This window comes from Anser anser (assembly GCF_964211835.1).
Source record: "Anser anser genome assembly, chromosome: 12".
Classification (NCBI taxonomy): Eukaryota; Metazoa; Chordata; class Aves; order Anseriformes; family Anatidae; genus Anser; species Anser anser.
Genome location: NC_139733.1, coordinates 15940041 through 15956210, shown reverse-complemented (window position 1 = coordinate 15956210; position 16170 = coordinate 15940041). Strand labels below are relative to the sequence as shown.

The 16170-nt window shown below is 40.2% G+C and overlaps 1 protein-coding gene and 1 long non-coding RNA gene across 4 annotated transcripts in view; both read right to left on the bottom strand.

The window, feature by feature from the left end:
- Positions 1–2882, bottom strand: part of LOC310879984 — a 28138-nt gene extending 25256 nt beyond the window's left edge. The window contains exons 1-2 of the long non-coding RNA XR_014571300.1: positions 1368–2882; positions 107–175 (exon numbers count right to left, since the gene is read on the bottom strand). This is a non-coding gene — a long non-coding RNA (uncharacterized lncRNA). The remainder of the gene's footprint in view (positions 1–106; positions 176–1367) is intronic.
- Positions 1–16170, bottom strand: part of PTPRG (protein tyrosine phosphatase receptor type G) — a 407047-nt gene that overhangs the window by 245063 nt on the left and 145814 nt on the right. The window contains exon 1 of one of the 3 annotated variants that reach the window (XM_083795086.1): positions 2890–4856. The exons of the other annotated variants lie outside the window; for them this stretch is intronic. The gene's annotated coding sequence lies outside the window, so the exon portion shown is untranslated. Of the gene's footprint in view, positions 1–2889; positions 4857–16170 lie in introns of those variants that run through there. 3 annotated transcript variants of the gene reach the window in all.

Below are 16170 nucleotides of genomic sequence, written 5' to 3'. Positions count from 1 at the left end.
GAAATATGAGATCCGTCAGGATGATGCAGTCTAGTATTGCTTTAATTTAGGTGACAATATGAATGAGTCACAGGTAATTGCCAGGTAACACGAGGAATACAATTACCCTCAGTCAACAGCACAGTCCCGCTGCCAGCCACGTACATCAGAAACAGTTTCTGCAGTGGTGGAAGGACTCAGAGAAGCAGAACAGAGATAATCAGAGTTAAGAATTCATAATAAACGTCCATTTAATATTGGGGAAAATATTTGATGAAAGGATTTAAATATTACAAATAAATCACAATAATATTCACTATCGAGGTTCCTATTCTCCTAATTAAAAGGAATAATTATTTTGCAACTATTACCAGCAAAAGCAAATACACACCCATAGAAAAATATTCTCTTACATTCTCAAGGCAGTACTAACTGCACACTGCTTCTATCCCAGTTTGCTCTGAAAGATCTGCTAGATTGCAGATACATTTCTGAGCAAGGTGTGAAGTCCAGCTCCTAGTATCTGGTAGAAAGATGCATCAGTATGTCTTTAAATATTTAGTTTCCTGCCTAAAATTAATACTGGAACATCAAAAAGAACTCTGACACCTTCAGTGAAAATTCTCTCATACAAGAGTCCCAATTTTAAGAACAGAGATCTCAGGAACTACTTCTCTAACTTAATGAGCCTTGGCAGCCATTCAAATTAAACACTCCATTGTGCAAGGAGCTAATTATGCTGAGATTAAACCCAGAGAATGATAGGGACATTTACTGTACTTCTAGCAATTATAAGAGCTCTCGGTATTGGAGAATACAGCTTGTATTTCATAATTCTGAAAGATGTCCCTGCTAATCCAATAAAAAAATTGCATGTACACGCACACACATACAAGATTAATTTAATTTTAAAAACATTTTTCAACTGCTTCCATCACATATACATTCACAAAATTATTATTTGTTTTACCCTCTTTCTCCTACATCTGAACGTTCATCCTGTATCCCACATATTCATTGGTCATAATCTTCCACCATTTCTCTGATAGGCAATTAATGTTAAGTTATCTCCTTTCCTAGGAAGCCTTAAGTAATGACAGTAAAATATTTGCTCATTTAGTATTCTAATCAACTTTTCCAGTATCTTCACTGATAATGCCCCGTTCTTTCCCAGAAAGCCTCGTGGTCAGTTATCTTTTTCATTGCCACCCACAGACTGCAGTGACAATGCATGCCAATATATGGGGCTCTCCTTACTTGGCATACAGAGGCAAAAGCACTTCTGAAATTTCACGACTAAAATCTGTCACGGGATGATTTCCCATGTCCCCTTCACTATCGCCTACTCAGAAGAGGTTTGATTATGCACCATAAAACCCTTTAAATACCCGTAAGAGCCAGGGGAGGCTGAAGACAAGCGAATAGCAATGATCAGACTGCTTTATAGCCAGAGCTGTTGAGTGTCTCACAGGAACAGACCCTGCCACATAGAATTGGAAACTGGGCAGCAAAACTAACAGAAGTTGGATTGCCAGTGGACTTTGCACCTTGCAGTTAGCCTCACTGGTATCTAGCGATGTGGGTAATCTGATTTAAGGTTCCTCCCCCCAGAGCCAAGGCACTCACAACAGCTGCTTCTCCAGGGGATTCTCTGATGTCTAATGAGAACACAATCCCTGCGGCCTTTCTGGGACAGGCATTAACAGAGTCACTTCTCTCTATCACGGCCCCTGTTTTCACGAGACTCATCACACTGATGTCCACCCACCTCCTAACCCCGCTTTCCCTGTCCCATCGCATTCAGGAGACTTGCCAGCAGACACAAAGATTTCTGGGAGGACAGACAGCTGGACAGAAATACCAGCCTGAAAAATTAAGCCACCTGATCCGTGCTCCAGGTTGGGAAATTGGTTAAAAGCAATTTTTCAAGTTTGCAGAAAAAAAAAAAAACAAGACAGCAGGGGTACCTTGAGGAAACCTCTCCAAAAGTTTTGAGGCAAAGCCCTTGCTCCTAGGAGATGGGGGGCATTCATCCATAAATCCTGCAGTTGGTGGTGTTTTTTTTTTTTGTATTTTTGTATTTTTTCTCTATCAATGTATTGTTTTGCTTAAAGATGGAAAGCATAAATGTGAAAGGTCTGACCTCACTGGGACCAAATGGGTGTGAATCAGGGCATAAATGAGCTGCATCTGCAAGTAATTATTACTTAGGCAAGTCTCTAGAGAGTTGGAGGCAAAGCAAGGTTGCTATTATTAAATGTAGCTTACTGTAAAACCAGATAAATCAGAAAGACAGTTACAGGTAATTATTAGTATGTTGTCATTGGTCAATCAACAAACTGCATTTAAGAAACTGTGATAAAGTGATTTCATAATTAATTGCTTATCACCAACACTTTAAGAGAGGAGAGTGGGGGTGAGCTAATTGTTTTAGTAAAAAAAAAAAAAAAGAAGATAAACAAATTACAAGAGTCAAGAAGTAGAGAGCACAGCAATATATTGACTGAATGTAACTTCTAAGCTTGCACTTTGCTCCTTATGCAGCTCTGTTTCTCTTGCAAAGCAAGCGGACGTAATGCAGTCACCAAATCTCATTCCATTTATGAGAAACATTCACACACACAACCTTTCAGGAAGCAGTCTCTACGTTTTCCCTGTGGTGGTATTGTAACCAAAGGCCGTTTACTGGTGCTTTTCTCACATCACCTCCCGCTAACCCTCGGCCCCAGTTCCCACATTTCTGCTGATGTGAGGCACTGGGCACAGGGCAGGGACAGCCAAACCCAGGCAGCACAGCCCTAAGCGTGGTACATTTCCCATTCTGGGGCTCTGCTACAGGGGGATCAGGAATCACACAAGCACCACGGAGCCTACTATGCTAAAGGACAACTTCATATATTAAGCTCATACCTTTTTAATTCTCAGAAGAGCCACATCCAAGTGGGTGTAGAGCCACCACTAATACCCCTTCTGCTCTGTCAACAGCCTTCTCAGACTACACTTTCAGACAGTTTGGTTGCTGTTGTAACCAGGATCTTATTAATACCACCTGAAAAGCTCTGGCCACAAAGCTGTCTCAGCTGAACGCACAGGTTTTGCTCGTTTCCCCTCTCCAAGCTTTTAAATGATTGCTTTCAAAATAAAAATAAATGAAAAATGAATAAACTTGATGAAGACAAGTATCTTCTGGTTAGTCTCACGCAACCTTTGTTACATTTAAAAAAGGCAACGACTGCAGAAAAACAAGTCTGAAGAACTTTCCTCTCAATCAGGCAGTCAAAAGCTTTCAAAAAGAAAAAAAAAGAATTAATTTGGTTAATTAAAAATTTATAGAACTCTTACATGTCACCGTTCTGTACAGTTGTTTCTCCTGCTGGGATACAATATCTATGTTTGAAAACCTTTACATAACTTCTGAATTTTTCCATTTAGCTCCAGTGAACTGATATAATCTATCCACATAGTCTTCTATGTCCCAGTGCACATACTTGTGGAGAACTGTGAAAGCTGCATGGGGATAGTTTTAAATTTTTATTTAATATTTCATCATGGCTTTGGTTGGTGTTTGCTTGTCCCCTCCAATCCCAGGTGTTGGCACATGGAAATTTTAACTTTTCAGTTACCAGGAGATGTAATTTTCTGGCTTATTTTCCTCTGCAGCTGATATATTCTTTTCTAAATATATGCCAATAATTTTTCTATTCCCCATCCTTTCCCTAGGAAACTGATAGCCTTCTTGCATGGTAGTTTTAAAATAATAACATTTTATTTTTGCTACTAGGATAGACAGACAGATTGTAACATTCTTTTCTTCAAATGACTAAGCTATGTTATTTGATAATTACCTAGTAAAATATAAGTAATTCTCCTATATCATTATGTGGATTTTCAAATAATTTATTTTGGTGTTTTTTTTCTAACGCGTCTGTCTTTGAAAAAAAATAAAGTAAAACATCTATGTGCTATCAAAACCATAAGCCAATAAAACTCATCTCTCCATCCATTCTCCAGTCTGCTGTAATTGAAGCACAGTTTCCCAGATTAATAGATGCAATATCACTATTTAATCCTCTCCTCGGTGACAGGGTATAATGATCTGATGAACATGCTACTTAATGGACTACTTCAAAGTATTCAAATACCATGGTGATGAACATAGGCTAGAAAACTACAGAAAATATACTAGAACAGAATAAGAATTAAGAAATAAATCTGCACATAAGGAACAAGATTTATTCAGAGACGTATGGGGCTTTTTCCTTCCCATAAGCTTTTCCAGTTTTAAGTCCTTTATTAATATTTTTCTTGTTCCCATAGCTTCACATGAATGCACTGGAATTGTATGAGGAATAATCTAAATTATCTTGCAGAGCGAGGTTGATGTCTCCCACAAATTAATATTAGCTCAGTAACTTGGCAGATTGTGTGTATAAATCACCAAAGATACATGGTGCCTCCCTGTTTCAGTATAAATATAATTTACCATGAATTTATTACTTATATTAAAATGCACCATCACACTGTAGCAATTATTTATTTGTTTTTAATTTCAATAGGGCAGAAATTAATTTGCCAGCTGTACAGGCTCCTTGAGCGATAGCTGGCCAGGGGGCTGGAGGAGCTCCTGGAAGACGTCTTCCTTCAGCCCACCCGAGCCCTGGTTCTAGTGCTTCTCCACTGGTGTACAGCTCCCAAACACAACGGGTGCCCAGCTTCTGCTCGAGCCACACTCACCGTCTTCAACCCGCAAATATCACAGCATCTGGGGGCTTATCAGATGAACAGAGAGCCATTAACGTCAGCACGAACCTGCATTTATACTGGAGCTTCACCAATGCAGAACAATGTTCAAGGACAACAATTTCACGTGCCACTTTCTTTTTTTTTTTTTAAAAAAAAGGAAAGTTGTATACTGTTTCAAAAAATAATTGTTAGAATCAGCACATAGGTGTCCTAAACTATACCCAAGCTGCAGTATTCTTTTCAGGGTGGAAAGAATCGCTGCCTTGCTCAGCCCGGGGACGCCTGACAAGGCAGGCATTGAGCACATCGAGGTTAGGGGCACGGACAGGTACCATGAGCTCTGATTCAGCCAAATGCAAGCACAACCAGTGTTCACGTGGAAGTAATCAGGCATCTGCTCAAATGTCTTTCCAGAGCTTTCTGGTTCCCTCAGACTTGCAAAGGTCTTCAGAGACACAAAGGTCACAGCTTTGGCCTCTATTTCGAGGACTCTTCATTCCCCGAGCAAAAGCAAACTGCTGATTTCTTGGGGAAAAAAAGGACTATGCTAGAAAACATCTCCTGCAAACTGTTAGTTTTGTACATTGTCAAATTACTAAATTTGCAGGCAATTAACACCTAGAAAACTATCTAAAGAAGCAAATTTAATAAACACAGAAAAACCACCACTGCTGGAAATGGGTATTTTGCAGGCAAAACTGCTATCTAAAAAGACTAAAAATGTTCTCTCAGGAACAAATGCTCTATGAAGTGGTAAGTTTTTCCTGGAGAACTGTTCTAACCCGAATCATTTTGATGCATTTTGGAACATAATATATACATGCAGGTCAAACTTAAAGAACGAGAGACCTCTTTGAAAAGCAGTGGTTTTGACAGAGACTTCGGGTCACATGAATTCCCAGCACGATGCTGTAGCCAGACACTGACAAATTCTTTGGAGATATAAGCAGCCAGCTATCATTTAGGATGAAAACAGTGTTTTGACCGTTCAACATATGTATGAGATTATTGCCAGGCTATTGTTACTATCCCGCTATTCAAACCTTTTTTAAAAAGGAAATTGAAAAAGAAGACATTTCAGAAAAAGCAGCATTGCATTAATGAATTGGGGTCAAGAAAATACAGATTTCTTACAAAGCAGGTAGGACTTTGCCCCTGTTGCCTTCCAGGATCCTAATTATCTTCTAATTTCTATCCTAGACTTGCTGAGTCATTTTTTGGTTTAACTCGATTCATCTAGGATCAATGCTAAGAACACAGGGCGGAGACAGCTGCAGCCTAGCAAAGACATCAAATCCAGCGGCTGGAATGTGAAGTTGTATCATTTAGGGGCAGAAACCAGCACTGACCTAGCAGAAGGGGAATGAACCACTGCAACATCACATACAAGGCTAACATGGAGCTATTGTGAAGTCAGTCTGCAGATAAAAAACTGTGTTTATGCAAAGGACAAACGTCAGAAATGAATTCTTGGCTCAGAAATCACCGGGTAATGCCTATCCTACAAAGTGAATCAGACTGCGCAATGCTTCCAGTATCCCTAGAATTTATACTAACAGGAAGATCACAGAATCACGGCTCGGGTTGGAAGGAACCATAAAGAGCACCCTGTTCCCAACCCCTGCCGTGGGCAGGGATGCCACCCACCAGAGCAGGATCCCAGAGCCCCATCCTGCCTGGCCTTAAATGCTTCCAGGGATGGGGCATCCACAGCCTCTCCAGGCAGCCTGTGCCAGTAAATAGTAAGATTGTGCAGATACAGGCATCCAGCCCCTTGTGCAACAACCACATGGAACCATCTACTCAGGATTAACTAACCTGCCACCAAAAAGAAAGCTTTTTTTAAAAAAAAAAAGCGACACAGCTTACGGCTTGGCATTCGTACCTATGTGGATCCTGCCACCTATACCCAAGTCAAAAGTATGCTTAAGTCAAAATTATTTTATCTAAAGAAAAAACAAACAAAACAATGGCAACAACAAAGCAAACCAACAAACAAACCAACAAACCAACAAACAAAAACACCCACCATGGATATAAGATTGAACTTCTTGGAAGCACTGCAGAATTCTGATGTAAACCAAACCTCCAAAACATTGCTGTTCTAGAGAGGGAAACAGTGAATTACCAACATCCTTACATCTCAATCAAGTACCAAGTTAACTTTGTTTTTAATTACTGATGAGATTAAGACCATCAGGACTGATTTAATATACAAACAGTGCAGAATCCCTTCAGGTTTTGATTGTTCCTGTATAAAATTATAAAAGGACATACAAAATAAAGTCTTTACACCCAGACACTAATCAAAAACAGATGAGAGTTTATGTAATGAAAATCAAATCATTATAAACATTTTGTAAACCACAGCTCATAAGAAAAACTTTTTTTTCTTTTACACGTTCCCAATCAGCTCGTCAGTATACCCGCACACACTGCGCAGTGCAGGGCTCCTACCCAAGCGCTGCCGGCTGTCTTAGCTTCTGGTTCAGCCTCTATTTAACTAAAATGAGATACCCATCAATTTCAGCAGACACTGTATCACTTCCCATGTGTCTTATCCTTACATACTTCACTTATAAAATATCCACCGCTTTTCCCCTGACAAGCTCAGAGGACTTCTCAGAGATAAGTGAGAATCCATTTTACTGATAGGAGAACCAAGACAGGGAGCAGGGAAGAGACTCGAGGTCCAGGTCCCAGCGCGGGAAGGAACCTTACCCCTACGGGCAACTGCGCCTCCACTGAAACAGGGCCGAGCACAGGGCACCAAAGCCTGGTCCTCGATCCATTGACTCCGATTAAACACTCTTCTATTATACTTTTAAAATAGAAAAGCATGAGCAAAAAAAAATTATGTAAGGAGATTGGAAAAATATTTTCAAGTCATTGCTCTTAAAGTTGCCGGTTTAGAACAGTATATAGGTGATCTGTAATATGTATCACCAATGAATGAACAGGGATAACCTGTAACCTAAAGCATTCAAGTTAGAAACCTTCACTCAGTTCGCAACAGGACTATTCTGGTATGGCTACATCTTCATGGTACTTTCTCAACATAATCTTCACTTTTGAAAAAACATATATATATACTCACTGTTCCAGGAACTAAAAACCTAAAAAACAAAACCAACAACACACCAAAAAAGATAAAAACAACAAGGCTTTCTAACTACAGAGGTGACAAAAGGCAGCTATCTTATCATTAACCTCATCCTTTCCTACCTCGTAGAATGTATTTGAAGAATCAGCATTTTAGCCAAGTTTATTAATAGAATAAAAACATGCTTTGCAATTTGTTTTTTATTTTAGTAACTAAAACACATAATTATACTAATTTACTTGCAAAAATGGAAATCATAGTGGTTTCCAAATCCTTTGCTTATTAAAAATACCATAATCACTTCACAGCTTTAGAGTCATTTTGTTATAAATAACTGTGTTTAATTTATTTGGTAGATATACAGGCAACGATAAACCGCTTAAATATAGCCATGGGTATAAGGTTATAAAAAGTTACTGTCAATAAAGTATCTGGAATATGATTCAATATGCAAAGTCATGCTATTTGCAAACAGACAGAGGGCAGAGATTAAGCTGTACAGGCAGCCTGGCATATAATTTATCAGTGATTCAACAGCAAATGCTTGATGTGGAATATGGGTGGAAATACAGGCAATTACTTCTTGTGTTCAGTGTCTACATGAAGGTGAAGTCAGAGCAATAGTGTTGTGTCCTATTGCAGAAACATAAGATGTGCTTTCATGAAAATGTTCAGAGACATCAAAATCGCTTTTTGCCAGCCCGTATATATTTGGTAAATTAAAATAATGATAACCCCAAGTTTTATTTCCAGTAACAGATGCAGCCTGAGGGCAACAGTACAAGTTGTCTTCCGTCTTACTACGGCATTTACCAGTCTCCGTGCTGACCTCCATCTGCTTGGCCCTTCCAGTAAGGCTCTCTTTAGGTTTTAATTTGTGCCTTTCAGTCAAGCTTCTCACAAGCCGGCAAACAGACAAAGAAAATCCCCCACACTACCACTGGTTCAGGACCTGAGCAGTCCCACCAGGCAGCCAGCGTGTGTGTCTGGATTAGATAACCCAGAGCTACGGGTTAATGAGGAGGCTCACGAGCCCAAGGACTTCACAAACAAGTGGTCCTAAATGGGAACTCACTCCCCAAGACGGAAAGGAGTTGGGAAGGGATACCTAGCTCCGTTCTGCATTGAATTAGCTGAGGTAATGTCTCAAAGTGTTCCCTAATTCTTCTGTGCCAGGCACACAGCCATCCTTCGGTGCATCCATTAGCAAAAAGCACATCCAGAACCCAGGCACCATTGCTCATGGAGAGACAACCTAAGGACTTGGGAACATGAGAAATGTCCCTTTGGGTCCGACCAACAGTCCATGACTCTGCACCTTTTTTAGTTGTGAAACTTCAGCTTCTGAGCACTAGTTTTCACTGTGCCTCCTACAGGTTAAAATACCTGCTGCTTTTCCTACCTGAGCCGCATTCACGGAAAGTTAACGTCTGCTCCTTTGGAAAGGGGGCTAGAACAGCACCCTATTCGCACACGTAAATGAAAACATCTAACATCAAGGCTAAAATTAAACCACTGACAAAAAGACAAGAAATACATGCTGTCCATACAAAGGAAAAAATATTATCACAGCCTACTAGAATCATACATTTAATTGCAAGAAGTTTGAAAACACCTTATCAATACATAACAGATCACGTTATGGTAGCACATTTCATACAACTCATATTTCTCATCTCATAAGACGACGATTCTGTCACAAACCTCTTTTGATCAGAGAACAATGGCTTCAACAGAAACATCTTCCAGGGCTGTTTGTCCATATAATTAGAAAACTTAACTCAATTTTCAGTCAGCTGCATTTAGGAACAAAACTTGTGTCCCTGTTCTACTAGTTAATGCCTCAGATTATCTTTGCAAAAATACTCTGAGCAAAGGTTGTTAATATGTTAACCCACTCTGCAATATGTTATGCAATTGGTAACCCCAATGGTTTGGGGTATGGCATGATACCATTCATCGAAATCAGACGTAGAGACCTAGAGATAATTGGGATTGATTACAGTACTCAACAAAATATGAACAAAGTATGGTCAAAGAGGAAAGAAAGAAAAAAAAAAGAGCTTTTTCTGACTAGGCTATGAAGGCAGACAGAAGAGGAAAAAATATATTCTGGGTTGTGAAAGATCACATTTTTGTCTAAGAAGCATTTTCTGCTGCTACAATTGCACGACTCTCTCTGAGGTACAGCAGTATCATTTTGTACCTGTAACAGGGGTGCTATTTATTATATTTTATTGACTTGAATGTTATTTATTTTTACCCACACAGACTTTAAGCACAGCCAAGTCACTGCAGTGAGAAAAAAATATATATGTATATGCTGCTCCAGGTGGTTCTCCAGGGTAAAGAACAGGTAACATTTAAGCGTATCAGCCATGCTCAATGGCCAAAGGAAGGTATCAAACAATGCAAGAAAGAGCGGGCCAGGACAAACTCCTGCACGTGCTCTCTAATTTCAGTACCATTTTTAGAATAACTATCTACCCTATGATATCAACTAAAGGACTTATTCTACTGTACAGGAATTTAACTACATACACAGGTCTTTCAAATCTCTCTAGAACGGGCTAAGCTCAGTTTGACCTATGTTTGGTTAGGTCAAGAGAGTAACTTGTATGTCTTGAGCGTAAGGCAAGGATAATTATTTCTTATGAGCACTGTTTCTATCCAGATTCCCAAGAATCCGCACTTTTGTTAGACAAGCAATCAAAACCCACAGTTAAGCAGAACAGAGAATAAACCTGTCTCTAGCCAGCTTCAAACAGCTACAGAGCAACTCAGCGAGACCTGTCTATCACTGGGGGGAGTCCTTCCACACAGGTATAATCTTCCTTCTGACAGTGTAAATTCTCAGATAGTAACACTTCAGCTAAATAGAAGAAAAAGGAGGATGTTCTGCATTATAAGAGACTTATGGCAGTTTAACTACAGCAGCATGATTAAGACCAGTAAACCTACATTCGTAATTTTGCTAGGCAGCTTCTGTCCCACTCCCATGCCCCAGGAGTAACACATGCTCGAAGGATGACCACAACCACGTGCAGAATAACACAGTAACTAGTTACCAGGTTCCTTCAGCAAACCCAGAGGCATCAGAAGTTTGTATTTTCAGGGACTGTTTAAGCAGAAACTTGAGCGAGGCACATAATCGGCATAAGGATTTCTTGAGTAAGTTGACCAGAAGCTATCATCCCCTTCTCCCCCCTTATCTGGCTCCTGAACAGAGCATTTTCCTCATGGAGAGCCAAACACCAGTGACCTATTTCTGACTTAAGATACCAGAGATACTAGACACATTTCATCCACGCCATATCACATAGAACATAGTCCGAAATGACAGAGATTGGGAAAGGAAACATAACTTAGGTTTCTAATGCTGGAATCAGACCAATGAACTTACTCCAGATTTATAGCAGCATAACTACAAATGAAATTGGACCGTTATCTCTGGTTTTATAGCCAGAGAGTGGTGTAGCAGGTACAGGGCCAGCTGCCACAGACCGTATTTGTTAGGGAGGGCTTATTTCCCCTCATAAACCATATGAACCAATTTCACTAGTCAGAAAATAATTATATGGGTTTGCATACTTCAAAAGCCTGTGGAAAAAATGATACGTTTGCTGTCAATTTAGAATGTGAGTCTATTGTTTTACTTTGTTTTGCTCAGAGTATAAAGCCATTACATGACTAAAATTAAATAAAACGGTTTCCTTGAGAGCTGTTTAAAATATTCTAATGTATTTGTCTTACAGCTTCATTAATCCATTTCTAATTCATTCTGCAGGTTTCCTCAACAGCTGTGCCTGATGTAAACTACAAATCTGGATAAAATTAAAGCTGCTATACCATTAAATCACTTTATTTTCAAAGACTTAAACAAAATCTTCTGCTGTTTTAAATCATAGTTACAGGTTATTCTACCTATAGGCAAGAAAAAGTATCTTTTTTTTGTAAGGGAAGAACAAACAAGCCCGAATACTAGAGTTTAAGAGCGAATTTAATTTGGTACCAAGTACAGGAAGTACTCTGTCCTACTATTCCATTTTTAGGTGGAGATCAGTATTCATTTTTAAGCTTCCATGTGCAGCATTGCAACACAACTGGAACTACCACTTTATTTTTATTTATAGTGTTGTAGCAGCTATGACAACCTGTAGTTTCTCTTAAAAAACACTAGATTTCAAAGAAAAGTGAAAAGTAGCTGTAACTAACATTGCTTATGGCAAAGATGCTTTAACTGTAGCAAACACCTATTCTTCTTTCTGCTTAAGTAAATAATAATAATAATAATTAATAATAATAATAATAATAATAATAATAATAATAATAATAAAGGAGCCTTAGTAATGTAACATCTTCTAAATAAAAGGAAATGTTGACTTTCAAGCATTGGTGGTTATTCCCAACGCTGCAGTACCCACACTAGAAATCCACTTTGGGCTCACCATCCAATAGGGGTGCAAGTGCTCGAGTAATGAGTTCAGGTAGTTCATTATGAATTGTATCCCTGCACCCTTCAGGCTCTGCTGTAGTATTATTGTATGGCAGAGCTCCTTTCCGATTTAGGAAATGTTACACTAATTGAGTATGCAGGCACACGCTCTCCCCATCTCTGATTAATTAGCACCACTCTAGCTCTTCACATCAATCTTGTGAAAACCACTGTGACTGATCTTGTCTCACTTGGAGCTGAAAATTACTTTGCCAATAGCATAACATAATACTTCAGTATAAACAACAACAAAGACGGGGCTCTTTGGTGGCCCCATGATCGTTCCTTTTATGTTGCACATCTCTACGGTGCTTTTGAAGACAAAGGACAAGACTTTACAGACAAACGCAAGTCAGAAAAATTAAGATAGGATACTGAATGCCCTTTATTTTTACAGTGGTGTCTCTGATCAAAAGCAATGGCATTTTTTGCAATCCCTGTTTTGACAAGATCGCTTCAAAGGTCGCTACTGTCTTCCCTCCCTTCTTTGGGAGGGAGTAAAGTCCCATTTAGAAAAGCATTCAGGAGCTTCAGGCATTCAAGAGTGACTCCTGGAGGATGACTGCTAATGCTTGACACAGCCAGACTACACAGCATGACCCAGAGCCACTCTGCTGTGTTTTCCTTTCTTAAACTTTGGGAAAAGACTTTCTTTCCCTTGCCCAGCAGCCATTTTGAACACACGCAAAGGAACAACATGAATTGCAAAATGTTTTTTCTCACATTGTCTTTTGCTACTGATGAGTCAAACGGTTGAGCCAAGAAATGTCAGCAAGATGGAGATGAAGGCTGATGATTTCAGGGCAGAAGTGAAGTTTTCAGGCAGAATTTCCCTGTTGGACCAGGCTGCTTTTATCACGTGTATCGCAACTCCCAGGCTAGCCTAAGGCTGAGCAGCTTGGCTCCCAGCGTTCCCAGCTCCCAGCCCCATTGTTTTACACATTGAGCCTTCTCTCATCAGCCCAGATTTCACAGGCCATATTGTCTTGCTCTGAATTCACTTACTAGTTTTAACCCAGAATTTACTAAGCTCCTTAAGCTGTATGTTTCTGAACAAACCCGCAAGAAAGGTTTTGCAGCTAATACCAGCCTTTCTCTAATCTCTTCAGAGCAGTGCAGCCTTCCAGCTGAGTGTCCTTCTATTATATAGGCTTGTGCTCTAGGATATAAAATACAACAATTCAAAGGAGACGAGAACTACCCCAGTTCTTTCACCACCACATTTTAGCAGCACTAACAGGAGTTGCTGCATGGCTCCCTGCACGAGGAGACGTGAAGGTACAGTCCACCAGTGGGAGCAACAGCAGTCCTTGCTGGTTCACGAGCACCAGGTTATTTCTGCGCCTGCAAGCCCTCTCCCTCCCCTTGGTCCCGGTGGGAAGCAGCTCATGCAGCAGAGAGGACGTGCACTCTGCCTGCAGCGCTGCAAAAACAGAGCTCCCTCCCGAAGAGGTGGCCAGATCTCAGCAGCAAGGTTGTCGCTGTGATCCTATTTGTGCTTGTTTTGGCTGCCTCTCTTGCCAGGAAGTCGAAGGAAAAGTCCTACGTACCTTTTATGGTTGTAGAAACAGGGTGAGAAACAGATTTCCCATTAAGTTGACACTGAAAAGATTTTAAAACCAGCCATTACCAAAAGGTTTACAAAGGCTGAGATTTCAAAAGTGTCCTGAGGGAAGCAAAGAACCTCTCAGAAATTAATGGGAATTAAATGTCCAAAAGCCATGGGCAATTCTGAAAATCCTATCCAAGTATCTAATACTTCTATCTGCCAGAGACACTAACATTTAAAACAGAAGTGATTTTATCACTGGCTAAGAATCAGTTTAAGTAAAAGAATTATAAAATATTAAACCAATTAGTCTGTTTGACAACTTGACATTGATTCTTCCCAGATGATGAGAAGGCTGCAGTATGGCAGGAAATAGTACAGCCATGATATAAAATGAGAAGAAACTTCTAAGAAGTCTCTGAAATCTGTAGGTCAGAGCTCAGACCTGTGTGTGATGAAATTGGCATTTCTTCGTATTCGGCAAGTATAATGTAGGTATTTATTACCTAAGCATAAGATTTATGATCCCCTTAACTACTTGTTAACTTACTTGGACATGCTTAGGTTTTATAAATGGCGTGATAGCTAATCACTTTTCTGGTGCTTCTATCTTCTTTTCTGTCACCTAAAACAAAGGTCTTGTATTTGCAGTAAGGATCTTTTAAAGTAGCACATAATAACCTTTCTTACAGCCTTTTCTTATATAACCAGCTCCAGCAGATTACTCACCCAAGGAAGAGAAACTTGTTCAGCTTGTATAAAACCAAGCCACGCCAATTTGAGTGGTACAGGAAATTTAAATTTAAGCTTCATTTTACATGGGAGAAGAAAAACACAACACAACATTTCAGAGCTATATAAAAGGTCACATCGGTAAACAACAGGGACCCAGAGACACAACTGTTAAGTGTTCCCTATGCAATATAGCGCATAGCATTTCTAAAAGAAAAGGAAAAACGGTGACATTAAGAAACACATTTCCTGCTACTTCAAACGCTGTGGTTAAAATCAGCCTTGCTTCCTTATTTGACCTACGAAATTAAGCTATGTGCATTCCAACCCACACACGCACATTTCCATACAGTCATGGTTTATACAAAAATGCCTCGTCTGCTGTTAGGAACGACTTGCCTACAATTGGTTTCATCGGGACCCGAAGCAGGATCATAACCAGCCCTGCCCGCCAATGAGAAAATGCCAAAGCAGCATTTTACCACAATTCCCCAGGCCTCTATTTTCGACTACTGTGACGTTATAACTAAGAAGATTCAATTAAACAGATTCTTTAGGCTTACTCATCCAGCATTTTATGAACCATCTCACCTCTTATCAGGCTAAACCAGATATTTATTATAACAATAAGGAGATTTCATACTAATGTTTCACATTCACTGAAGCCCAGAGATATTAAACAAGATCATTTACCGCTGTCTGCTGCCATTTAAAGAACTGCATTCAGAAAACGTGAGGTGTTCAAAGGTTAATTTGGATTAATGTCAATGGATTTTGCTTCCTTCTCCCAATCCTTGACTCTCATGCTTCCCCGAGGCCATGTAGGCCTTTTCAGCTCATGGGGAACAGAGCCCGGATACGCAGGGATGGAAACGACTCTGCCTTTGCTACACGCTGTACTGCTCTCCCGGCCCTGCCCAGCCAGGCCTTCCACACAGACTTTAAGCAGTGCCTGAATTTTCAAGATATTCAGGCGGAATGAAGCAGAGGAGACCTCTAGATTTCTCTATAAACCCTCAACCTGGATCCCCCCTGCTGCTCCCTGTCACTGCGGGGCTCAGTCCAGGACCGCTTCCACACAACACGCTCTGCTCCAAGGGGTTATATCCCAACCGTTGCTCTTCCTCTCCCTGCACTACAGGAGACTGAAGGGGGTTACTACAGCCTTCAGCACTGGTCATTGCTGTCAATGCCTTTTCCTTGCAGAGGGGAGCCACAGGGAAGCTTCTAGGCCAGTTTTTGAGGCCACTGCTCCTGGAAGCCAGCTGACTGCTCTGCACAGAGCTCTGTGCCAAGGCTGGCCAGGCTACAGGCTGCAGCTCTTAAACTAGTCCTCAACCCACAGAAACAGCAAAGGGTTAAAAAACAAAACAAAACAAAAGTTTGGCCAGAAAACAAACAAACAAACAAACAAAAAAACCTACACCATGCAGCACACATCTGAGCAACCATCAGCAGATGCTAACACAGAGTGCAAGCAGGCAAGGACCAAGAAACACATGATGAAAAGAATTAAACTAAAATCGGACTCCAAATAAGGAATGAATATGAAACTATGCAAAATTTAAT